This window comes from Anopheles funestus, unplaced genomic scaffold (genome assembly GCF_943734845.2).
Source record: "Anopheles funestus unplaced genomic scaffold, idAnoFuneDA-416_04 scaffold_10_ctg1, whole genome shotgun sequence".
NCBI classification, from domain to species: domain Eukaryota; kingdom Metazoa; phylum Arthropoda; class Insecta; order Diptera; family Culicidae; genus Anopheles; species Anopheles funestus.
Genome location: NW_026045351.1, coordinates 112,122 through 135,301, shown reverse-complemented (window position 1 = coordinate 135,301; position 23,180 = coordinate 112,122). Strand labels below are relative to the sequence as shown.

The following is a 23,180-nucleotide window of genomic DNA, read 5'->3' as shown; positions in this document are numbered from 1 at the left end:
ATGTGTCTCGGCTAAAGTGTCTGGGCTAAGGTGTCTTGGCTAATGTGTCTCGGCTAAGGTGTCTTGGCTAAGGTGTCTTGGCTAAGGTGTCTTGGCTAAGGTGTCTTGGCTAAGGTGTCTTGGCTAAGGTGTCTTGGCTAAGGTGTCTTGGCTAAGGTGTCTTGGCTAAGGTGTCTTGGCTAAGGTGTCTTGGCTAAGGTGTCTTGGCTAAGGTGTCTTGGCTAATGTGTCTTGGCTAATGTGTCTCGGCTAAGGTGTCTTGGCTAAGGTGTCTTGGCTAAGGTGTCTTGGCTAAGGTGTCTCGGCTAAGGTGTCTTGGCTAAGGTGTCTTGGCTAAGGTGTCTTGGCTAATGTGTCTCGGCTAAGGTGTCTTGGCTAAGGTGTCTTGGCTAAGGTGTCTTGGCTAATGTGTCTCGGCTAAGGTGTCTTGGCTAAAGTGTCTTGGCTAATGTGTCTCGGCTAAGGTGTCTTGGCTAATGTGTCTCGGCTAAGGTGTCTTGGCTAATGTGTCTTGGCTAAGGTGTCTTGGCTAAGTTGTCTTGGCTAAGGTGTCTTGGCTAAGGTGTCTTGGCTAAGGTGTCTCGGCTAAGGTGTCTGGGCTAAGGTGTCTTGGCTAAGGTGTCTTGGCTAAGGTGTCTTGGCTAAGGTGTCTTGGCTAAGGTGTCTTGGCTAAGGTGTCTTGGCTAAGGTGTCTTGGCTAATGTGTCTTGGCTAATGTGTCTCGGCTAAGGTGTCTTGGCTAAGGTGTCTTGGCTAAGGTGTCTTGGCTAAGGTGTCTTGGCTAAGGTGTCTTGGCTAAGGTGTCTTGGCTAAGGTGTCTTGGCTAATGTGTCTCGGCTAAGGTGTCTGGGCTAAGGTGTCTTGGCTAAGGTGTCTTGGCTAATGCGTCTCGGCTAAGGTGTCTTGGCTAAGGTGTCTTGGCTAAGGTGTCTTGGCTAAGGTGTCTTGGCTAAGGTGTCTCGGCTAAGGTGTCTGGGCTAAGGTGTCTTGGCTAAGGTGTCTTGGCTAATGTGTCTTGGCTAAGGTGTCTTGGCTAAGGTGTCTTGGCTAAGGTGTCTTGGCTAAGGTGTCTTGGCTAAGGTGTCTTGGCTAAGGTGTCTTGGCTAAGGTGTCTTGGCTAATGTGTCTCGGCTAAGGTGTCTTGGCTAAGGTGTCTTGGCTATTGTGTCTTGGCTAAGGTGTCTTGGCTAAGGTGTCTTGGCTAAGGTGTCTTGGCTAAGGTGTCTTGGCTAATGTGTCTCGGCTAAAGTGTCCGGGCTAAGGTGTCTTGGCTAATGTGTCTCGGCTAAGGTGTCTTGGCTAAAGTGTCTTGGCTAATGTGTCTCGGCTAAGGTGTCTTGGCTAATGTGTCTTGGCTAAGGTGTCTTGGCTAAGGTGTCTTGGCTAAGGTGTCTTGGCTAAGGTGTCTTGGCTAATGTGTCTCGGCTAAAGTGTCTTGGCTAAGGTGTCTTGGCTAAGGTGTCTTGGCTAAAGTGTCTTGGCTAATGTGTCTTGGCTAAGGTGTCTTGGCTAAGGTGTCTTGGCTAAGGTGTCTTGGCTAAGGTGTCTTGGCTAAGGTGTCTTGGCTAAGGTGTCTTGGCTAAGGTGTCTTGGCTAATGTGTCTCGGCTAAAGTGTCTTGGCTAATGTGTCTTGGCTAAGGTGTCTTGGCTAAGGTGTCTTGGCTAAGGTGTCTTGGCTAAGGTGTCTTGGCTAATGTGTCTCGGCTAAGGTGTCTGGGCTAAGGTGTCTTGGCTAAGCTGTTTTTTCTAAGGTGTCTTGGCTAAGGTGTCTTGGCTAAGGTGTCTTGGCTAAGGTGTCTTGGCTAATGTGTCTTGGCTAAGGTGTCTTGGCTAAGGTGTCTTGGCTAATGTGTCTTGGCTAAGGTGTCTTGGCTAAGGTGTCTTGGCTAAGGTGTCTTGGCTAAGGTGTCTCGGCTAAGGTGTCTGGGCTAAGGTGTCTTGGCTAAGCTGTCTTGGCTAAGGTATCTTGGCTAAGGTGTCTTGGCTAAGGTGTCTTGGCTAAGGTGTCTTGGCTAATGTGTCTTGGCTAAGGTGTCTTGGCTAAGGTGTCTTGGCTAAGGTGTCTTGGCTAAGGTGTCTTGGCTAAGGTGTCTTGGCTAAGGTGTCTTGGCTAAGGTGTCTTGGCTAAGGTGTCTTGGCTAAGGTGTCTCGGCTAATGTGTCTCGGCTAAGGTGTCTTGGCTAAGGTGTCTTGGCTAAGGTGTCTTGGCTAAGGTGTCTTGGCTAAGGTGTATTGGCTAAGGTGTCTTGGCTAATGTGTCTTGGCTAAGGTGTCTTGGCTAAGGTGTCTTGGCTAAGGTGTCTTGGCTAATGTGTCTCGGCTAAGGTGTCTTGGCTAATGTGTCTTGGCTAAGGTGTCTTGGCTAAGGTGTCTTGGCTAAGGTGTCTTGGCTAATGTGTCTCGGCTAAGGTGTCTTGGCTAAGGTGTCTTGGCTAAGATGTGTTGGCTAAGGTGTCTTGGCTAAGGTGTCTTGGCTAAGGTGTCTTGGCTAATGTGTCTTGGCTAAGGTGTCTTGGCTAAGGTGTCTTGGCTAAGGTGTCTTGGCTAACGTGTCTCGGCTAAGGTGTCTTGGCTAAGGTGTCTTGGCTAAGGTGTCCTGGCTAAGGTGTCTTGGCTAAGGTGTCTTGGCTAAGGTGTCTTGGCTAAGGTGTCTCGGCTAATGTGTCTCGGCCAAAGTGTCTTGGCTAAGGTGTCTTGGCTAAAGTGTCTTGGCTAATGTGTCTTGGCTAAGGTGTCTTGGCTAAGGTGTCTTGGCTAATGTGTCTCGGCTAAGGTGTCTTGGCTAAGGTGTCTTGGCTAATGTGTCTCGGCTAAGGTGTCTTGGCTAAGGTGTCTTGGCTAAGGTGTCTTGGCTAAGGTGTCTTGGCTAAGGTGTCTGGGCTAATGTGTCTTGGCTAAGGTGTCTGGGCTAAGGTGTCTTGGCTAATGTGTCTCGGCTAAGGTGTCTTGGCTAAGGTGTCTTGGCTAAGGTGTCTTGGCTAAGGTGTCTTGGCTAAGGTGTCTTGGCTAATGTGTCTGGGCTAAGGTGTCTTGGCTAAGGTGTCTTGGCTAAGGTGTCTTGGCTAAGGTGTCTTGGCTAAGGTGTCTTGGCTAATGTGTCTTGGCTAAGGTGTCTTGGCTAAGGTGTCTTGGCTAAGGTGTCTTGGCTAAGGTGTCTTGGCTAAGGTGTCTTGGCTAAGGTGTCTCGGCTAAGGTGTCTTGGCTAATGTGTCTCGGCTAAGGTGTCTAGGCTAAGGTGTCTTGGCTAATGTGTCTTGGCTAAGGTGTCTTGACTAAGGTGTCTTGGCTAATGTGTCTTGGCTAAGGTGTCTTGGCTAAGGTGTCTTGGCTAAGGTGTCTTGGCTAATGTGTCTCGGCTAAGGTGTCTTGGCTAAGGTGTCTTGGCTAAGGTGTCTTGGCTAATGTGTCTTGGCTAATGTGACTTTTCTAAGGTGTCTTGGCTAATTTGTCTTGGCTAATGTGTCTTGGCTAATGTGTCTTAGCTAAGGTGTCTTGGCTAAGGTGTCTTGGCTAAGGTGTCTTGGCTAATGTGTCTCGGCTAAGGTGTCTGGGCTAAGGTGTCTTGGCTAAGCTGTCTTGGCTATGGTGTCTTGGCTAAGGTGTCTTGGCTAAGGTGTCTTGGCTAAGGTGTCTTGGCTAATGTGTCTCGGCTAAGGTGTCTTGGCTAATGTGTCTTGGCTAAGGTGTCTTGGCTAAGGTGTCTTGGCTAAGGTGTCTTGGCTAATGTGTCTCGGCTAAGGTGTCTTGGCTAAGGTGTCTTGGCTAAGGTGTCTTGGCTAAGGTGTCTTGGCTAAAGTGTCTTGGCTAATGTGTCTTGGCTAAGGTGTCTTGGCTAAGGTGTCTTGGCTAAGGTGTCTTGGCTAAGGTGTCTTGGCTAAGGTGTCTTGGCTAAGGTGTCTCGGCTAAGGTGTCTTGGCTAAAGTGTCTTGGCTAAGGTGTCTTGGCTAAGGTGTCTTGGCTAAGGTGTCTTGGCTAATGTGTCTCGGCTAAGGTGTCTTGGCTAAGCTGTCTTGGCTAAGGTGTCTTGGCTAAGGTGTCTTGGCTAAGGTGTCTTGGCTAAGGTGTCTTGGCTAATGTGTCTTGGCTAATGTGTCTTGGCTAATGTGTCTCGGCTAAGGTGTCTTGGCTAAGGTGTCTTGGCTAAGGTGTCTTGGCTAAGGTGTCTTGGCTAAGGTGTATTGGCTAAGGTGTCTTGGCTAATGTGTCTTGGCTAAGGTGTCTCGGCTAAGGTGTCTTGGCTAAGGTGTCTTGGCTAATGTGTCTCGGCTAAGGTGTCTTGGCTAAGGTGTCTTGGCTAAGGTGTCTTGGCTAAGGTGTCTTGGCTAAGGTGTCTTGGCTAAGGTGTCTCGGCTAAGGTGTCTTGGCTAAGGTGTCTTGGCTAAGGTGTCTTGGCTAAGGTGTCTTGGCTAAGGTGTCTTGGCTAAGGTGTCTCGGCTAAGGTGTCTTGGCTAATGTGTCTCGGCTAAGGTGTCTAGGCTAAGGTGTCTTGGCTAATGTGTCTTGGCTAAGGTGTCTTGACTAAGGTGTCTTGGCTAATGTGTCTTGGCTAAGGTGTCTTGGCTAAGGTGTCTTGGCTAAGGTGTCTTGGCTAATGTGTCTCGGCTAAGGTGTCTTGGCTAAGGTGTCTTGGCTAAGGTGTCTTGGCTAATGTGTCTTGGCTAATGTGACTTTTCTAAGGTGTCTTGGCTAATGTATCTCGGCTAATGTGTCTTGGCTAAGGTGTCTTGGCTAATGTGTCTTGGCTAATGTGTCTCGGCTAAGGTGTCTTGGCTAATGTGTCTTGGCTATGGTGTCTTGGCTAAGGTGTCTTGGCTAAGGTGTCTTGGCTAAGGTGTCTTGGCTAAGGTGTCTTGGCTAAGGTGTCTTGGCTAAGGTGTCTTGGCTAAGGTGTCTTGGCTAAGGTGTCTCGGCTAAGGTGTCTTGGCTAAGGTGTCTTGGCTAATGTGTCTCGGCTAAGGTGTCTTGGCTAAGGTGTCTTGGCTAAGGTGTCTTGGCTAAGGTGTCTTGGCTAAGGTGTCTTGGCTAAGGTGTCTCGGCTAATGTGTCTCGGCCAAAGTGTCTTGGCTAAGGTGTCTTGGCTAAAGTGTCTTGGCTAATGTGTCTTGGCTAAGGTGTCTTGGCTAAGGTGTCTTGGCTAATGTGTCTCGGCTAAGGTGTCTTGGCTAATGTGTCTTGGCTAAGGTGTCTTGGCTAAGGTGTCTTGGCTAAGGTGTCTTGGCTAATGTGTCTCGGCTAAGGTGTCTTGGCTAAGGTGTCTGGGCTAATGTGTCTTGGCTAAGGTGTCTGGGCTAAGGTGTCTTGGCTAATGTGTCTCGGCTAAGGTGTCTTGGCTAAGGTGTCTTGGCTAAGGTGTCTTGGCTAAGGTGTCTTGGCTAAGGTGTCTTGGCTAATGTGTCTGGGCTAAGGTGTCTTGGCTAAGGTGTCTTGGCTAAGGTGTCTGGGCTAAGGTGTCTTGGCTAAGGTGTCTTGGCTAAGGTGTCTTGGCTAATGTGTCTTGGCTAAGGTGTCTTGGCTAAGGTGTCTTGGCTAAGGTGTCTTGGCTAAGGTGTCTTGGCTAAGGTGTCTTGGCTAAGGTGTCTCGGCTAAGGTGTCTTGGCTAATGTGTCTCGGCTAAGGTGTCTAGGCTAAGGTGTCTTGGCTAATGTGTCTTGGCTAAGGTGTCTTGACTAAGGTGTCTTGGCTAATGTGTCTTGGCTAAGGTGTCTTGGCTAAGGTGTCTTGGCTAAGGTGTCTTGGCTAATGTGTCTCGGCTAAGGTGTCTTGGCTAAGGTGTCTTGGCTAAGGTGTCTTGGCTAAGGTGTCTTGGCTAATGTGTCTTGGCTAATGTGACTTTTCTAAGGTGTCTTGGCTAATTTGTCTTGGCTAATGTGTCTTGGCTAATGTGTCTTGGCTAAGGTGTCTTGGCTAAGGTGTCTTGGCTAAGGTGTCTTGGCTAATGTGTCTCGGCTAAGGTGTCTGGGCTAAGGTGTCTTGGCTAAGCTGTCTTGGCTAAGGTGTCTTGGCTAAGGTGTCTTGGCTAAGGTGTCTTGGCTAAGGTGTCTTGGCTAATGTGTCTTGGCTAAGGTGTCTTGGCTAAGGTGTCTTGGCTAAGGTGTCTTGGCTAAGGTGTCTTGGCTAAGGTGTCTTGGCTAAGGTGTCTTGGCTAAGGTGTCTCGGCTAAGGTGTCTTGGCTAAGGTGTCTTGGCTAATGTGTCTCGGCTAAGGTGTCTTGGCTAAGGTGTCTTGGCTAAGGTGTCTTGGCTAAGGTGTCTCGGCTAATGTGTCTCGGCTAAGGTGTCTTGGCTAAGGTGTCTTGGCTAATGTGTCTTGGCTAAGGTGTCTTGGCTAAGGTGTCTTGGCTAAGGTGTCTTGGCTAAGGTGTCTTGGCTAAGGTGTCTTGGCTAATGTGTCTTGGCTAATGTGACTTTTCTAAGGTGTCTTGGCTAATTTGTCTTGGCTAATGTGTCTTGGCTAATGTGTCTTGGCTAAGGTGTCTTGGCTAAGGTGTCTTGGCTAAGGTGTCTTGGCTAATGTGTCTCGGCTAAGGTGTCTGGGCTAAGGTGTCTAGGCTAAGCTGTCTTGGCTAAGGTGTCTTGGCTAAGGTGTCTTGGCTAAGGTGTCTTAGCTAAGGTGTCTTGGCTAAGGTGTCTTGGCTAAGGTGTCTCGGCTAATGTGTCTCGGCTAAGGTGTCTTGGCTAAGGTGTCTTGGCTAAGGTGTCTTGGCTAAGGTGTCTTGGCTAAGGTGTCTTGGCTAAGGTGTCTTGGCTAATGTGTCTTGGCTAAGGTGTCTTGGCTAAGGTGTCTTGGCTAAGGTGTCTTGGCTAATGTGTCTCGGCTAAGGTGTCTTGGCTAATGTGTATTGGCTAAGGTGTCTTGGCTAAGGTGTCTTGGCTAAGGTGTCTTGGCTAATGTGTCTCGGCTAAGGTGTCTTGGCTAAGGTGTCTTGGCTAAGGTGTCTCGGCTAAGGTGTCTGGGCTAAGGTGTCTTGGCTAAGGTGTCTTGGCTAAGGTGTCTTGGCTAAGGTGTCTTGGCTAAGGTGTCTTGGCTAAGGTGTCTTGGCTAATGTGTCTTGGCTAAGGTGTCTTGGCTAAGGTGTCTTGGCTAAGGTGTCTTGGCTAAGGTGTCTTGGCTAAGGTGTCTTGGCTAAGGTGTCTTGGCTAAGGTGTCTTGGCTAATGTGTCTTGGCTAAGGTGTCTTGGCTAAGGTGTCTTGGCTAAGGTGTCTTGGCTAATGTGTCTTGGCTAATGTGTCTCGGCTAAGGTGTCTGGGCTAAGGTGTCTTGGCTAAGGTGTCTTGGCTATGGTGTCTTGGCTAAGGTGTCTTGGCTAATGTGTCTCGGCTAAGGTGTCTGGGCTAAGGTGTCTGGGCTAAGGTGTCTTGGCTAAGGTGTCTTGGCGAAGGTGTCTTGGCTAAGGTGTCTTGGCTAAGGTGTCTTGGCTAAAGTGTCTTGGCTAAGGTGTCTTGGCTAATGTGTCTTGGCTAAGGTGTCTTGGCTAAGGTGTCTTGGCTAAGGTGTCTTGGCTAATGTGTCTCGGCTAAGGTGTCTTGGCTAAGGTGTCTTGGCTAAGGTGTCTTGGCTAAGGTGTCTTGGCTAAGGTGTCTTGGCTAAGGTGTCTTGGCTAATGTGTCTCGGCTAAGGTGTCTTGGCTAAGGTGTCTTGGCTAAGGTGTCTTGGCTAATGTGTCTCGGCTAAAGTGTCTGGGCTAAGGTGTCTTGGCTAATGTGTCTCGGCTAAGGTGTCTTGGCTAAGGTGTCTTGGCTAAGGTGTCTTGGCTAAGGTGTCTTGGCTAAGGTGTCTTGGCTAAGGTGTCTTGGCTAAGGTGTCTTGGCTAAGGTGTCTTGGCTAAGGTGTCTTGGCTAAGGTGTCTTGGCTAATGTGTCTTGGCTAATGTGTCTCGGCTAAGGTGTCTTGGCTAAGGTGTCTCGGCTAAGGTGTCTTGGCTAAGGTGTCTTGGCTAAGGTGTCTTGGCTAATGTGTCTCGGCTAAGGTGTCTTGGCTAAGGTGTCTTGGCTAAGGTGTCTTGGCTAATGTGTCTCGGCTAAGGTGTCTTGGCTAAAGTGTCTTGGCTAATGTGTCTCGGCTAAGGTGTCTTGGCTAATGTGTCTCGGCTAATGTGTCTTGGCTAAGGTGTCTTGGCTAAGTTGTCTTGGCTAAGGTGTCTTGGCTAAGGTGTCTTGGCTAAGGTGTCTTGGCTAAGGTGTCTGGGCTAAGGTGTCTTGGCTAAGGTGTCTTGGCTAAGGTGTCTTGGCTAAGGTGTCTTGGCTAAGGTGTCTTGGCTAAGGTGTCTTGGCTAATGTGTCTTGGCTAATGTGTCTCGGCTAAGGTGTCTTGGCTAAGGTGTCTTGGCTAAGGTGTCTTGGCTAAGGTGTCTTGGCTAAGGTGTCTTGGCTAAGGTGTCTTGGCTAAGGTGTCTTGGCTAATGTGTCTCGGCTAAGGTGTCTGGGCTAAGGTGTCTTGGCTAAGGTGTCTTGGCTAATGCGTCTCGGCTAAGGTGTCTTGGCTAAGGTGTCTTGGCTAAGGTGTCTTGGCTAAGGTGTCTTGGCTAAGGTGTCTGGGCTAAGGTGTCTTGGCTAAGGTGTCTTGGCTAAGGTGTCTTGGCTAATGTGTCTTGGCTAAGGTGTCTTGGCTAAGGTGTCTTGGCTAAGGTGTCTTGGCTAATGTGTCTCGGCTATGGTGTCTTGGCTAAGGTGTCTTGGCTATTGTGTCTTGGCTAAGGTGTCTTGGCTAAGGTGTCTTGGCTAAGGTGTCTTGGCTAATGTGTCTCGGCTAAAGTGTCCGGGCTAAGGTGTCTTGGCTAATGTGTCTCGGCTAAGGTGTCTTGGCTAAAGTGTCTTGGCTAATGTGTCTCGGCTAAGGTGTCTTGGCTAATGTGTCTTGGCTAAGGTGTCTTGGCTAAGGTGTCTTGGCTAAGGTGTCTTGGCTAAGGTGTCTTGGCTAAGGTGTCTTGGCTCATGTGTCTCGGCTAAGGTGTCTCGGCTAATGTGTCTTGGCTAATGTGTCTTGGCTAAGGTGTCTTGGCTAAAGTGTCTTGGCTAAGGTGTCTTGGCTAAGGTGTCTTGGCTAAAGTGTCTTGGCTAATGTGTCTTGGCTAAGGTGTCTTGGCTAAGGTGTCTTGGCTAAGGTGTCTTGGCTAAGGTGTCTTGGCTAAGGTGTCTTGGCTAAGGTGTCTTGGCTAAGGTGTCTTGGCTAATGTGTCTCGGCTAAAGTGTCTTGGCTAATGTGTCTTGGCTAAGGTGTCTTGGCTAAGGTGTCTTGGCTAAGGTGTCTTGGCTAAGGTGTCTTGGCTAATGTGTCTCGGCTAAGGTGTCTGGGCTAAGGTGTCTTGGCTAATGTGTCTCGTCTAAGGTGTCTTGGCTAAGGTGTCTTGGCTAAGGTGTCTTGGCTAAGGTGTCTTGGCTAATGTGTCTTGGCTAAGGTGTCTTGGCTAAGGTGTCTTGGCTAAGGTGTCTTGGCTAATGTGTCTTGGCTAAGGTGTCTTGGCTAAGGTGTCTTGGCTAAGGTGTCTTGGCTAAGGTGTCTCGGCTAAGGTGTCTGGGCTAAGGTGTCTTGGCTAAGCTGTCTTGGCTAAGGTATCTTGGCTAAGGTGTCTTGGCTAAGGTGTCTTGGCTAAGGTGTCTTGGCTAATGTGTCTTGGCTAAGGTGTCTTGGCTAAGGTGTCTTGGCTAAGGTGTCTTGGCTAAGGTGTCTTGGCTAAGGTGTCTTGGCTAAGGTGTCTTGGCTAAGGTGTCTTGGCTAAGGTGTCTCGGCTAATGTGTCTCGGCTAAGGTGTCTTGGCTAAGGTGTCTTGGCTAAGGTGTCTTGGCTAAGGTGTCTTGGCTAAGGTGTCTTGGCTAATGTGTCTTGGCTAAGGTGTCTTGGCTAAGGTGTCTTGGCTAAGGTGTCTTGGCTAATGTGTCTCGGCTAAGGTGTCTTGGCTAAGGTGTCTTGGCTAAGATGTGTTGGCTAAGGTGTCTTGGCTAAGGTGTCTTGGCTAAGGTGTCTTGGCTAATGTGTCTTGGCTAAGGTGTCTTGGCTAAGGTGTCTTGGCTAAGGTGTCTTGGCTAACGTGTCTCGGCTAAGGTGTCTTGGCTAAGGTGTCTTGGCTAAGGTGTCTTGGCTAAGGTGTCTTGGCTAAGGTGTCTTGGCTAAGGTGTCTTGGCTAAGGTGTCTCGGCTAATGTGTCTCGGCCAAAGTGTCTTGGCTAAGGTGTCTTGGCTAAAGTGTCTTGGCTAATGTGTCTTGGCTAAGGTGTCTTGGCTAAGGTGTCTTGGCTAATGTGTCTCGGCTAAGGTGTCTTGGCTAAGGTGTCTTGGCTAATGTGTCTCGGCTAAGGTGTCTTGGCTAAGGTGTCTTGGCTAAGGTGTCTTGGCTAAGGTGTCTTGGCTAAGGTGTCTGGGCTAATGTGTCTTGGCTAAGGTGTCTGGGCTAAGGTGTCTTGGCTAATGTGTCTCGGCTAAGGTGTCTTGGCTAAGGTGTCTTGGCTAAGGTGTCTTGGCTAATGTGTCTTGGCTAATGTGTCTGGGCTAAGGTGTCTTGGCTAAGGTGTCTTGGCTAATGTGTCTGGGCTAAGGTGTCTTGGCTAAGGTGTCTTGGCTAAGGTGTCTTGGCTAAGGTGTCTTGGCTAAGGTGTCTTGGCTAAGGTGTCTTGGCTAAGGTGTCTTGGCTAAGGTGTCTTGGCTAAGGTGTCTCGGCTAAGGTGTCTTGGCTAAGGTGTCTCGGCTAAGGTGTCTAGGCTAAGGTGTCTTGGCTAATGTGTCTTGGCTAAGGTGTCTTGACTAAGGTGTCTTGGCTAATGTGTCTTGGCTAAGGTGTCTTGGCTAAGGTGTCTTGGCTAAGGTGTCTTGGCTAATGTGTCTCGGCTAAGGTGTCTTGGCTAATGTGTATTGGCTAAGGTGTCTTGGCTAAGGTGTCTTGGCTAAGGTGTCTTGGCTAATGTGTCTCGGCTAAGGTGTCTTGGCTAAGGTGTCTTGGCTAAGGTGTCTCGGCTAAGGTGTCTGGGCTAAGGTGTCTTGGCTAAGGTGTCTTGGCTAAGGTGTCTTGGCTAAGGTGTCTTGGCTAAGGTGTCTTGGCTAAGGTGTCTTGGCTAATGTGTCTTGGCTAAGGTGTCTTGGCTAAGGTGTCTTGGCTAAGGTGTCTTGGCTAAGGTGTCTTGGCTAAGGTGTCTTGGCTAATGTGTCTTGGCTAAGGTGTCTTGGCTAAGGTGTCTTGGCTAAGGTGTCTTGGCTAAGGTGTCTTGGCTAAGGTGTCTTGGCTAAGGTGTCTCGGCTAATGTGTCTCGGCTAAGGTGTCTTGGCTAAGGTGTCTTGGCTAAGGTGTCTTGGCTAAGGTGTCTTGGCTAAGGTGTCTTGGCTAATGTGTCTTGGCTAAGGTGTCTTGGCTAAGGTGTCTTGGCTAAGGTGTCTTGGCTAATGTTTCTCGGCTAAGGTGTCTTGGCTAAGGTGTCTTGGCTAAGATGTGTTGGCTAAGGTGTCTTGGCTAAGGTGTCTTGGCTAAGGTGTCTTGGCTAATGTGTCTCGGCTAAGGTGTCTTGGCTAAGGTGTCTTGGCTAAGATGTGTTGGCTAAGGTGTCTTGGCTAAGGTGTCTTGGCTAAGGTGTCTTGGCTAATGTGTCTTGGCTAAGGTGTCTTGGCTAAGGTGTCTTGGCTAAGGTGTCTTGGCTAACGTGTCTCGGCTAAGGTGTCTTGGCTAAGGTGTCTTGGCTAAGGTGTCTTGGCTAAGGTGTCTTGGCTAAGGTGTCTTGGCTAAGGTGTCTTGGCTAAGGTGTCTCGGCTAATGTGTCTCGGCCAAAGTGTCTTGGCTAAGGTGTCTTGGCTGAAGTGTCTTGGCTAATGTGTCTTGGCTAAGGTGTCTTGGCTAAGGTGTCTTGGCTAATGTGTCTCGGCTAAGGTGTCTTGGCTAAGGTGTCTTGGCTAATGTGTCTCGGCTAAGGTGTCTTGGCTAAGGTGTCTTGGCTAAGGTGTCTTGGCTAAGGTGTCTGGGCTAATGTGTCTTGGCTAAGGTGTCTGGGCTAAGGTGTCTTGGCTAATGTGTCTCGGCTAAGGTGTCTTGGCTAAGGTGTCTTGGCTAAGGTGTCTTGGCTAAGGTGTCTTGGCTAATGTGTCTGGGCTAAGGTGTCTTGGCTAAGGTGTCTTGGCTAATGTTTCTGGGCTAAGGTGTCTTGGCTAAGGTGTCTTGGCTAAGGTGTCTTGGCTAAGGTGTCTTGGCTAAGGTGTCTTGGCTAAGGTGTCTTGGCTAATGTGTCTTGGCTAAGGTGTCTTGGCTAAGGTGTCTTGGCTAAGGTGTCTTGGCTAAGGTGTCTTGGCTAAGGTGTCTTGGCTAAGGTGTCTCGGCTAAGGTGTCTTGGCTAAGGTGTCTCGGCTAAGGTGTCTAGGCTAAGGTGTCTTGGCTAATGTGTCTTGGCTAAGGTGTCTTGACTAAGGTGTCTTGGCTAATGTGTCTTGGCTAAGGTGTCTTGGCTAAGGTGTCTTGGCTAAGGTGTCTTGGCTAATGTGTCTCGGCTAAGGTGTCTTGGCTAAGGTGTCTTGGCTAAGGTGTCTTGGCTAATGTGTCTTGGCTAAGGTGTCTTGGCTAAGGTGTCTTGGCTAAGGTGTCTTGGCTAAGGTGTCTTGGCTAAGGTGTCTTGGCTAAGGTGTCTCGGCTAATGTGTCTCGGCCAAAGTGTCTTGGCTAAGGTGTCTTGGCTAAAGTGTCTTGGCTAATGTGTCTTGGCTAAGGTGTCTTGGCTAAGGTGTCTTGGCTAATGTGTCTCGGCTAAGGTGTCTTGGCTAAGGTGTCTTGGCTAATGTGTCTCGGCTAAGGTGTCTTGGCTAAGGTGTCTTGGCTAAGGTGTCTTGGCTAAGGTGTCTTGGCTAAGGTGTCTGGGCTAATGTGTCTTGGCTAAGGTGTCTGGGCTAAGGTGTCTTGGCTAATGTGTCTCGGCTAAGGTGTCTTGGCTAAGGTGTCTTGGCTAAGGTGTCTTGGCTAAGGTGTCTTGGCTAATGTGTCTGGGCTAAGGTGTCTTGGCTAAGGTGTCTTGGCTAATGTGTCTGGGCTAAGGTGTCTTGGCTAAGGTGTCTTGGCTAAGGTGTCTTGGCTAAGGTGTCTTGGCTAAGGTGTCTTGGCTAAGGTGTCTGGGCTAATGTGTCTTGGCTAAGGTGTCTGGGCTAAGGTGTCTTGGCTAATGTGACTTTTCTAAGGTGTCTTGGCTAATTTGTCTTGGCTAATGTGTCTTGGCTAATGTGTCTTGGCTAAGGTGTCTTGGCTAAGGTGTCTTGGCTAAGGTGTCTTGGCTAATGTGTCTCGGCTAAGGTGTCTGGGCTAAGGTGTCTAGGCTAAGCTGTCTTGGCTAAGGTGTCTTGGCTAAGGTGTCTTGGCTAAGGTGTCTTAGCTAAGGTGTCTTGGCTAAGGTGTCTTGGCTAAGGTGTCTCGGCTAATGTGTCTCGGCTAAGGTGTCTTGGCTAAGGTGTCTTGGCTAAGGTGTCTTGGCTAAGGTGTCTTGGCTAAGGTGTCTTGGCTAAGGTGTCTTGGCTAATGTGTCTTGGCTAAGGTGTCTTGGCTAAGGTGTCTTGGCTAAGGTGTCTTGGCTAATGTGTCTCGGCTAAGGTGTCTTGGCTAATGTGTATTGGCTAAGGTGTCTTGGCTAAGGTGTCTTGGCTAAGGTGTCTTGGCTAATGTGTCTCGGCTAAGGTGTCTTGGCTAAGGTGTCTTGGCTAAGGTGTCTCGGCTAAGGTGTCTTGGCTAAGGTGTCTTGGCTAAGGTGTCTTGGCTAAGGTGTCTTGGCTAAGGTGTCTTGGCTAAGGTGTCTTGGCTAAGGTGTCTTGGCTAATGTGTCTTGGCTAAGGTGTCTTGGCTAAGGTGTCTTGGCTAAGGTGTCTTGGCTAAGGTGTCTTGGCTAAGGTGTCTTGGCTAAGGTGTCTTGGCTAATGTGTCTTGGCTAAGGTGTCTTGGCTAAGGTGTCTTGGCTAAGGTGTCTTGGCTAATGTGTCTTGGCTAATGTGTCTCGGCTAAGGTGTCTGGGCTAAGGTGTCTTGGCTAAGGTGTCTTGGCTATGGTGTCTTGGCTAAGGTGTCTTGGCTAATGTGTCTCGGCTAAGGTGTCTGGGCTAAGGTGTCTGGGCTAAGGTGTCTTGGCTAAGGTGTCTTGGCGAAGGTGTCTTGGCTAAGGTGTCTTGGCTAAGGTGTCTTGGCTAAGGTGTCTTGGCTAAGGTGTCTTGGCTAATGTGTCTTGGCTAAGGTGTCTTGGCTAAGGTGTCTTGGCTAAGGTGTCTTGGCTAATGTGTCTCGGCTAAGGTGTCTTGGCTAAGGTGTCTTGGCTAAGGTGTCTTGGCTAAGGTGTCTTGGCTAAGGTGTCTTGGCTAAGGTGTCTTGGCTAATGTGTCTCGGCTAAGGTGTCTTGGCTAAGGTGTCTTGGCTAAGGTGTCTTGGCTAATGTGTCTCGGCTAAAGTGTCTGGGCTAAGGTGTCTTGGCTAATGTGTCTCGGCTAAGGTGTCTTGGCTAAGGTGTCTTGGCTAAGGTGTCTTGGCTAAGGTGTCTTGGCTAAGGTGTCTTGGCTAAGGTGTCTTGGCTAAGGTGTCTTGGCTAAGGTGTCTTGGCTAAGGTGTCTTGGCTAAGGTGTCTTGGCTAAGGTGTCTTGGCTAATGTGTCTTGGCTAATGTGTCTCGGCTAAGGTGTCTTGGCTAAGGTGTCTTGGCTAAGGTGTCTTGGCTAAGGTGTCTCGGCTAAGGTGTCTTGGCTAAGGTGTCTTGGCTAAGGTGTCTTGGCTAATGTGTCTCGGCTAAGGTGTCTTGGCTAAGGTGTCTTGGCTAAGGTGTCTTGGCTAATGTGTCTCGGCTAAGGTGTCTTGGCTAAAGTGTCTTGGCTAATGTGTCTCGGCTAAGGTGTCTTGGCTAATGTGTCTCGGCTAATGTGTCTTGGCTAAGGTGTCTTGGCTAAGTTGTCTTGGCTAAGGTGTCTTGGCTAAGGTGTCTTGGCTAAGGTGTCTCGGCTAAGGTGTCTGGGCTAAGGTGTCTTGGCTAAGGTGTCTTGGCTAAGGTGTCTTGGCTAAGGTGTCTTGGCTAAGGTGTCTTGGCTAAGGTGTCTTGGCTAATGTGTCTTGGCTAATGTGTCTCGGCTAAGGTGTCTTGGCTAAGGTGTCTTGGCTAAGGTGTCTTGGCTAAGGTGTCTTGGCTAAGGTGTCTTGGCTAAGGTGTCTTGGCTAAGGTGTCTTGGCTAATGTGTCTCGGCTAAGGTGTCTGGGCTAAGGTGTCTTGGCTAAGGTGTCTTGGCTAATGCGTCTCGGCTAAGGTGTCTTGGCTAAGGTGTCTTGGCTAAGGTGTCTTGGCTAAGGTGTCTTGGCTAAGGTGTCTGGGCTAAGGTGTCTTGGCTAAGGTGTCTTGGCTAAGGTGTCTTGGCTAATGTGTCTTGGCTAAGGTGTCTTGGCTAAGGTGTCTTGGCTAAGGTGTCTTGGCTAATGTGTCTCGGCTATGGTGTCTTGGCTAAGGTTTTTTTTTTTTTTTTTTTTTTTTTTTTTTTTTACAAGGAGTTTAAAATCTTCGAAAGACACCCACAATGGGGGACATGGGATTTTTACCCAGTAAAAAACTCTCCTTGAACCCTGTGCACCCTCCCACGGAATCACCTCGCGGTATTACTTCATGGGAGGGGCAGTGCTGTGGCACTCAGTCTGTCTTATGATACGCGCTAGCAACAAGCAACACTTTTGTTTGTTTGTTTTTTTTTTTTTTTTTTTTTTTTTTTTTTTTTTTTTTTTCACAACACAACACAACACTGGACATCACATACACAGCACAGCACACACTCATGCGAGACCAAACCGTTGATCTTGTCGCCACTGTTTCTGCAGTTTCACCAGAATCGATCGCATCGCCGTTTCAGCTGCCTTCCACAGATCTGCACTCTGCAACATCACTTGCAGGATGTTCGACGCGTTCACTGCCGTTCCGCACTTGTCGCTCAATTGCCGGCGCTCCTCAGCGAATCTAGGACAGTAGAACAAAACGTGTTCAGCTGTCTCATCTACGTCCCCGCATGCTGGGCATCGTGGTGAAGCGGCATGTCGGAATCTATGCAGGTAGTTCCTGAAACAGCCATGACCGGAGAGAAATTGTGTGACGAAGAAGTTCACTTCGCCATGTTTCCTTCCCAGCCACGTTTCAACGTCGGGGATCAAGGAATAGGTCCATCTCCCTTTCGCCGAGTTGCTCCAAGCCACCTGCCATTTCCTCTTTGACTCCGACTTAACTGCTCCATCAGCAAGAGGTTCCCCCGAGCGTGCGTTGCGGAAGTTCTTCGCGTCTTCTTCAAGGGTGATGTAGAGCGGCATGATTCCCGCAATTACGCATACCGCATCATACGATATGGTACGATACGCACTGGTAACACGCATGACCAATCGTCTGTGTACCTTATCCACAGCTTTCCGGTTCTGCTTCGCCGACATGATGTGTGCCCACGCCGGGGCTCCGTACCTCACTACGGACGTAGCTACATTAGCGTGTAGGCGCCTAATGTTGCTGCTTGGTCCACCTATATTTGGCATGAATGTTGCCATCATATTTGCGGTCTTCATAGCCTTCCCACACACTTCTACGAGGTGCTGCTTGAAGTTCAGCCGATCGTCGATTATGACTCCGAGATATTTTAGATATCTGGTAGACTCAATGTGGTGCGAGCCAACCAATATCGTAGCTTTCTGTACTTCCCTGTGGCTGCTGATGACTATAAACTTCGTCTTCGCGTGCTCAATTTGCAGCTTTACCCCTCTCATCCACCTATCAATCCTGTTGACTGCGTCCGTTGCCAGCATCTCGATCTCCTCAATCGTTTCGCCGGTTATTGTAAGGGCGATGTCATCTGCAAACCCGATCAATTGAGCTCCTGGTGGCAGTGCGAGAGTCAGCACCCCGTCATACATGACGTTCCACAGAGTGGGTCCTAAAACTGATCCCTGTGGGACGCCTGCCGTAATCGAGGTTGTCCGGACTCCTTCCTCCGTGTCATATTGTAGCACCCGTCCTTGAAGATAATTACTCAAGAGCCTGCACAAGTACGGGGGAACCTCCATGCGCTCCAACCCAGCAGCAATTGCCTCCCAGCTAGCACTGTTAAAGGCGTTTTTTACATCGATTGTAATCAACGCGCAGTAACGTGCACCGGACCTTTTTCTCCGAAACGCAGCATATCCCGTCTCCAGCACTGCCAACATTGCGTCGACTGTTGAGCGCTTCTTCCGAAATCCAAACTGCCGCTTAGAAAGTCCAAGCGGACCTTCCGTGTGAACTGTCAGGCGATCCAGAATTGGAATTTCCTGTACCTTAGCCAGGGAATCTGTGAGCCCCAAAGGCCTTAGAGCTGATGGGTCGCCCGGCTGCTTTCCTGGTTTTGGTATTAGCACCAGCTTCTGCTGTTTCCACGTCGACGGGAATTGGCCTGACTTCAGTGTGTCCTGGAGTACAATCTGGAACACTTTCGGGAAAGCTCTCATGGCTACTTTGACTGCTTCGTTTGGAATGCCATCCGGGCCAGGTGCTTTCCCAGGTTTAAGACGGTCGGCAATCCGTAGAATTTCGTCTTCAGTTATTGGCTCAATCTCTTTTTCTGAAGTTCTGAAGGTAGTGTACAGTTCTGGAGCGTCATGAGTGGGGAACAAATTCCCAATGATCCTTTTAAGTCTCATGGGACATCGTTCCACAGGCTCTTGGCGAGTTTTCACCTTCTGCATCACTGTCTTGTAGGCAAAACCCCAGGGCTTCCGAGCAATTTCAGCACTAAGCTCCAGGAAGCATCTCCTCTTACTGTCTTTAATTGCTCTCTTCAGATCAGACCTGGCCGTGACGTATGCTGCTCGCAGTTGATCTCGGTTTCCAATACGTCTCTCCCGCTGTAATTTCCGGCGTACTGCTATGCACCTGGCCCGTAGTGTCGCGATAGAAGCGTTCCACCAATAGGCAGGGTTTCGCTTACAGCTGGAGGCTTTTCTCCTCGGCATTGTCGCATCGCAAGCATCAGTCAACCCAGCTGCTAGTTCGTGCACGCTGCGCGCATCTGCGAAGCCACCAAAGGCTAACGCCTCCTTGAACAGCTCCTCGTCGAAAAACTGGATTTTCCAACCTAGGGTGCCGTTAGTATACACTGTCGTTGGCATGCTCCTTCTGATGGCAGCGTATCGGACAACTCGATGGTCGCTGAGAGTGTACGCTTCGCTCACTCTCCAGTTCAGATGTCGCGCTAGGATTGGGCTACAGAACGTGATGTCTATAATCGAAGTCCTATCATTTCTACTAAACGTGGGAGTAGAACCTACGTTTCCCAAAACAACATCCAGTCGAGCAAGGCTTTCTAGCACCGCGTCTCCTCTGGTGTTCGTCCGTCTACTTCCCCATTCAACCGCCCAGGCATTGAAGTCTCCAGCTATAACTACTGGGCTTCGACCCTCGAGCTGTTCCACTAGGCTGTCTAACATATCGTTGAATTTGTTTAGCTCCCACCTGGGGGGAGCGTAGCAGCTGCAGAAATAGACTCCGTTGATCAGGGCGATGACGAACCCCTCGAAGCCGCAGGATACTACTGTTTGAATGGGAAAAGGTCCCACAGCCCAGATTGCAGCCATCTCAGTTTTATCCATGACCCAGTTGTTGGTGTTACCTGGTGCACGATAGGGTTCTGATATAATGGCCACATCGCCTTTTTCTTCCATTATCACCTGCCACAGAAGATCCTGTGCAGCCTCGCAATGGTTAAGGTTCACTTGGACTACTTCCATGCTTTCCGAGCTGCGTGGCAACGGGTTCCTCCGACTTGGTGTGCATTGCTTCCCGGGGGGCACACGAGACACACTGCTGGTTTGACGCAGGTTCGTGCTTGATGCCCTTTTTCACCGCAGCGTAGACAGTGCTCTCTTCTGTCTGTGTCTTGGCTAAGGTGTCTTGGCTAATGTGTCTCGGCTAAGGTGTCTGGGCTAAGGTGTCTTGGCTAAGGTGTCTTGGCTAATGCGTCTCGGCTAAGGTGTCTTGGCTAAGGTGTCTTGGCTAAGGTGTCTTGGCTAAGGTGTCTTGGCTAAGGTGTCTGGGCTAAGGTGTCTTGGCTAAGGTGTCTTGGCTAAGGTGTCTTGGCTAATGTGTCTTGGCTAAGGTGTCTTGGCTAAGGTGTCTTGGCTAAGGTGTCTTGGCTAATGTGTCTCGGCTATGGTGTCTTGGCTAAGGTGTCTTGGCTATTGTGTCTTGGCTAAGGTGTCTTGGCTAAGGTGTCTTGGCTAAGGTGTCTTGGCTAAGGTGTCTTGGCTAATGTGTCTCGGCTAAAGTGTCCGGGCTAAGGTGTCTTGGCTAATGTGTCTCGGCTAATGTGTCTCGGCTAAGGTGTCTTGGCTAATGAGTCTTGGCTAAGGTGTCTTGGCTAAGGTGTCTCGGCTAAGGTGTCTTGGCTAAAGTGTCTTGGCTAATGTGTCTCGGCTAAGGTGTCTTGGCTAAGGTGTCTTGGCTAAGGTGTCTTGGCTAAGGTGTCTTGGCTAAGGTGTCTTGGCTAATGTGTCTTGGCTAAGGTGTCTTGGCTAAGTTGTCTTGGCTAAGGTGTCTTGGCTAAGGTGTCTTGGCTAATGTGTCTCGGCTAATGTGTCTTGGCTAATGTGTCTTGGCTAAGGTGTCTTGGCTAAGGTGTCTTGGCTAAGGTGTCTTGGCTTAGGTGTCTTGGCTTAGGTGTCTTGGCTAATGTGTCTCGGCTAAGGTGTCTTGGCTAAAGTGTCTTGGCTAATGTGTCTCGACTAAGGTGTCTTGGCTAAGGTGTCTTGGCTAAGGTGTCTTGGCTAAGGTGTCTTGGCTAAGGTGTCTTGGCTAATGTGTCTCGGCTAAGGTGTCTTGGCTAAGGTGTCTTGGCTAAGGTGTCTTGGCTAATGTGTCTTGGCTAATGTGTCTTGGCTAAGGTGTCTTGGCTAAGGTGTCTTGGCTAAGGTGTCTTGGCTAAGGTGTCTTGGCTAATGTGTCTCGGCTAATGTGTCTTGGCTAATGTGTCTTGGCTAAGGTGTCTTGGCTAAGGTGTCTTGGCTAATGTGTCTTGGCTAAGGTGTCTTGGCTAAGGTGTCTTGGTTAAGGTGTCTTGGCTAATGTGTCTCGGCTAAGGTGTCTTGGCTAAAGTGTCTTGGCTAAAGTGTCTTGGCTAATGTGTCTCGGCTAGGGTGTCTTGGCTAATGTGTCTTGGCTAAGGTGTCTTGGCTAAGGTGTCTTGGCTAAGGTGTCTTGGCTAATGTGTCTTGGCTAAGGTGTCTTGGCTAAGGTGTCTTGGCTAAGGTGTCTTGGCTAATGTGTCTTGGCTAAGGTGTCTTGGCTAAGGTGTCTTGGCTAAGGTGTCTTGGCTAAGGTGTCTTGGCTAAGGTGTCTTGGCTAATGTGTCTTGGCTAAGGTGTCTTGGCTAAGGTGTCTTGGCTAAGGTGTCTTGGCTAATGTGTCTCGGCTAAGGTGTCTTGGCTAAAGTGTCTTGGCTAATGTGTCTCGGCTAAGGTGTCTTGGCTAATGTGTCTTGGCTAAGGTGTCTTGGCTAAGGTGTCTTGGCTAAGTTGTCTTGGCTAAGGTGTCTTGGCTAAGGTGTCTTGGCTAATGTGTCTCGGCTAATGTGTCTTGGCTAATGTGTCTTGGCTAAGGTGTCTTGGCTAAGGTGTCTTGGCTAAGGTGTCTTGGCTAAGGTGTCTTGGCTTAGGTGTCTTGGCTTAGGTGTCTTGGCTAATGTGTCTCGGCTAAGGTGTCTTGGCTAAAGTGTCTTGGCTAATGTGTCTCGACTAAGGTGTCTTGGCTAAGGTGTCTTGGCTAAGGTGTCTTGGCTAAGGTGTCTTGGCTAAGGTGTCTTGGCTAATGTGTCTCGGCTAAGGTGTCTTGGCTAAGGTGTCTTGGCTAAGGTGTCTTGGCTAATGTGTCTTGGCTAATGTGTCTTGGCTAAGGTGTCTTGGCTAAGGTGTCTTGGCTAAGGTGTCTTGGCTAAGGTGTCTTGGCTAATGTGTCTCGGCTAATGTGTCTTGGCTAATGTGTCTTGGCTAAGGTGTCTTGGCTAAGGTGTCTTGGCTAATGTGTCTTGGCTAAGGTGTCTTGGCTAAGGTGTCTTGGTTAAGGTGTCTTGGCTAATGTGTCTCGGCTAAGGTGTCTTGGCTAAAGTGTCTTGGCTAAAGTGTCTTGGCTAATGTGTCTCGGCTAGGGTGTCTTGGCTAATGTGTCTTGGCTAAGGTGTCTTGGCTAAGGTGTCTTGGCTAAGGTGTCTTGGCTAATGTGTCTTGGCTAAGGTGTCTTGGCTAAGGTGTCTTGGCTAAGGTGTCTTGGCTAATGTGTCTTGGCTAAGGTGTCTTGGCTAAGGTGTCTTGGCTAAGGTGTCTTGGCTAAGGTGTCTTGGCTAAGGTGTCTTGGCTAATGTGTCTTGGCTAAGGTGTCTTGGCTAAGGTGTCTTGGCTAAGGTGTCTTGGCTAATGTGTCTCGGCTAAGGTGTCTTGGCTAAAGTGTCTTGGCTAATGTGTCTCGGCTAAGGTGTCTTGGCTAATGTGTCCTGGCTAAGGTGTCTTGGCTAAGGTGTCTTGGCTAAGGTGTCTTGGCTAAGGTGTCTTGGCTAATGTGTCTTGGCTAAGGTGTCTTGGCTAAGGTGTCTTGGCTAATGTGTCTTGGCTAAGGTGTCTTGGCTAATGTGTCTTGGCTAAGGTGTCTTGGTTAAGGTGTCTTGGCTAATGTGTCTTGGCTAAGGTGTCTCGGCTAAGGTGTCTTGGCTAAGGTGTCTTGGCTAAGGTGTCTTGGCTAAGGTGTCTGGGCTAATGTGTCTTGGCTAAGGTGTCTTGGCTAAGGTGTCTTGGCTAAGGTGTCTTGGCTAATGTGTCTCGGCTAAGGTGTCTTGGCTAAAGTGTCTTGGCTAATGTGTCTCGGCTAAGGTGTCTTGGCTAAGGTGTCTTGGCTAAGGTGTCTTGGCTAATGTGTCTTGGCTAAGGTGTCTTGGCTAAGGTGTCTTGGCTAAGGTGTCTTGGCTAATGTGTCTCGGCTAAGGTGTCTTGGCTAAGGTGTCTTGGCTAAGGTGTCCTGGCTAATGTGTCTTGGCTAAGGTGCCTTGGCTAAGGTGTCTTGGCTAAGGTGTCTTGGCTAAGGTGTCTTGGCTAAGGTGTCTTGGCTAAGGTGTCTTGGCTAATGTGTCTTGGCTAAGGTGTCTTGGCTAAGGTGTCTTGGCTAATGTGTCTCGGCTAAGGTGTCTTGGCTAAGGTGTCTTGGCTAAGGTGTCTTGGCTTAGGTGTCTTGGCTTAGGTGTCTTGGCTAAGGTGTCTTGGCTAAGGTGTCTTGGCTAAGGTGTCTTGGCTAAGGTGTCTTGGCTAAGGTGTCTTGGCTAAGGTGTCTTGGCTAATGTGTCTTGGCTAAGGTGTCTTGGCTAAGTTGTCTTGGCTAAGGTGTCTTGGCTAAGGTGTCTTGGTTAAGGTGTCTTGGCTAATGTGTCTCGGCTAAGGTGTCTTGGCTAAAGTGTCTTGGCTAAAGTGTCTTGGCTAATGTGTCTCGGCTAGGGTGTCTTGGCTAATGTGTCTTGGCTAAGGTGTCTTGGCTAAGGTGTCTTGGCTAAGGTGTCTTGGCTAATGTGTCTTGGCTAAGGTGTCTTGGCTAAGGTGTCTTGGCTAAGGTGTCTTGGCTAAGGTGTCTTGGCTAATGTGTCTCGGCTAATGTGTCTTGGCTAAGGTGTCTTGGCTAAGGTGTCTTGGCTAAGGTGTCTTGGCTAATGTGTCTTGGCTAAGGTGTCTTGGCTAAGGTGTCTTGGTTAAGGTGTCTTGGCTAATGTGTCTCGGCTAAGGTGTCTTGGCTAAAGTGTCTTGGCTAAAGTGTCTTGGCTAATGTGTCTCGGCTAGGGTGTCTTGGCTAATGTGTCTTGGCTAAGGTGTCTTGGCTAAGGTGTCTTGGCTACGGTGTCTTGGCTAATGTGTCTTGGCTAAGGTGTCTTGGCTAAGGTGTCTTGGCTAAGGTGTCTTGGCTAATGTGTCTTGGCTAAGGTGTCTTGGCTAAGGTGTCTTGGCTAAGGTGTCTTGGCTAAGGTGTCTTGGCTAATGTGTCTTGGCTAAGGTGTCTTGGCTAAGGTGTCTTGGCTAAGGTGTCTTGGCTAATGTGTCTCGGCTAAGGTGTCTTGGCTAAAGTGTCTTGGCTAATGTGTCTCGGCTAAGGTGTCTTGGCTTATGTGTCTTGGCTAAAGTGTCTTGGCTAAGGTGTATTGGCTAAGGTGTCTTGGCTAAGGTGTCTTGGCTAAGGTGTCTGGGCTA

General features: G+C 49.4%; 1 long non-coding RNA gene across 1 annotated transcript; it reads left to right on the top strand.

Annotated features, from left to right (window-relative positions):
- Positions 1-224: 224 nt before the first annotated feature.
- LOC125774474 (uncharacterized) lies at positions 225-14,943 on the top strand. Its single transcript, XR_007420939.1, has 3 exons — positions 225-688; positions 2,229-3,432; positions 13,135-14,943. It is a non-coding gene; the product is annotated as an uncharacterized LOC125774474 (long non-coding RNA).
- The last annotated feature ends 8,237 nt before the right edge of the window (positions 14,944-23,180 follow it).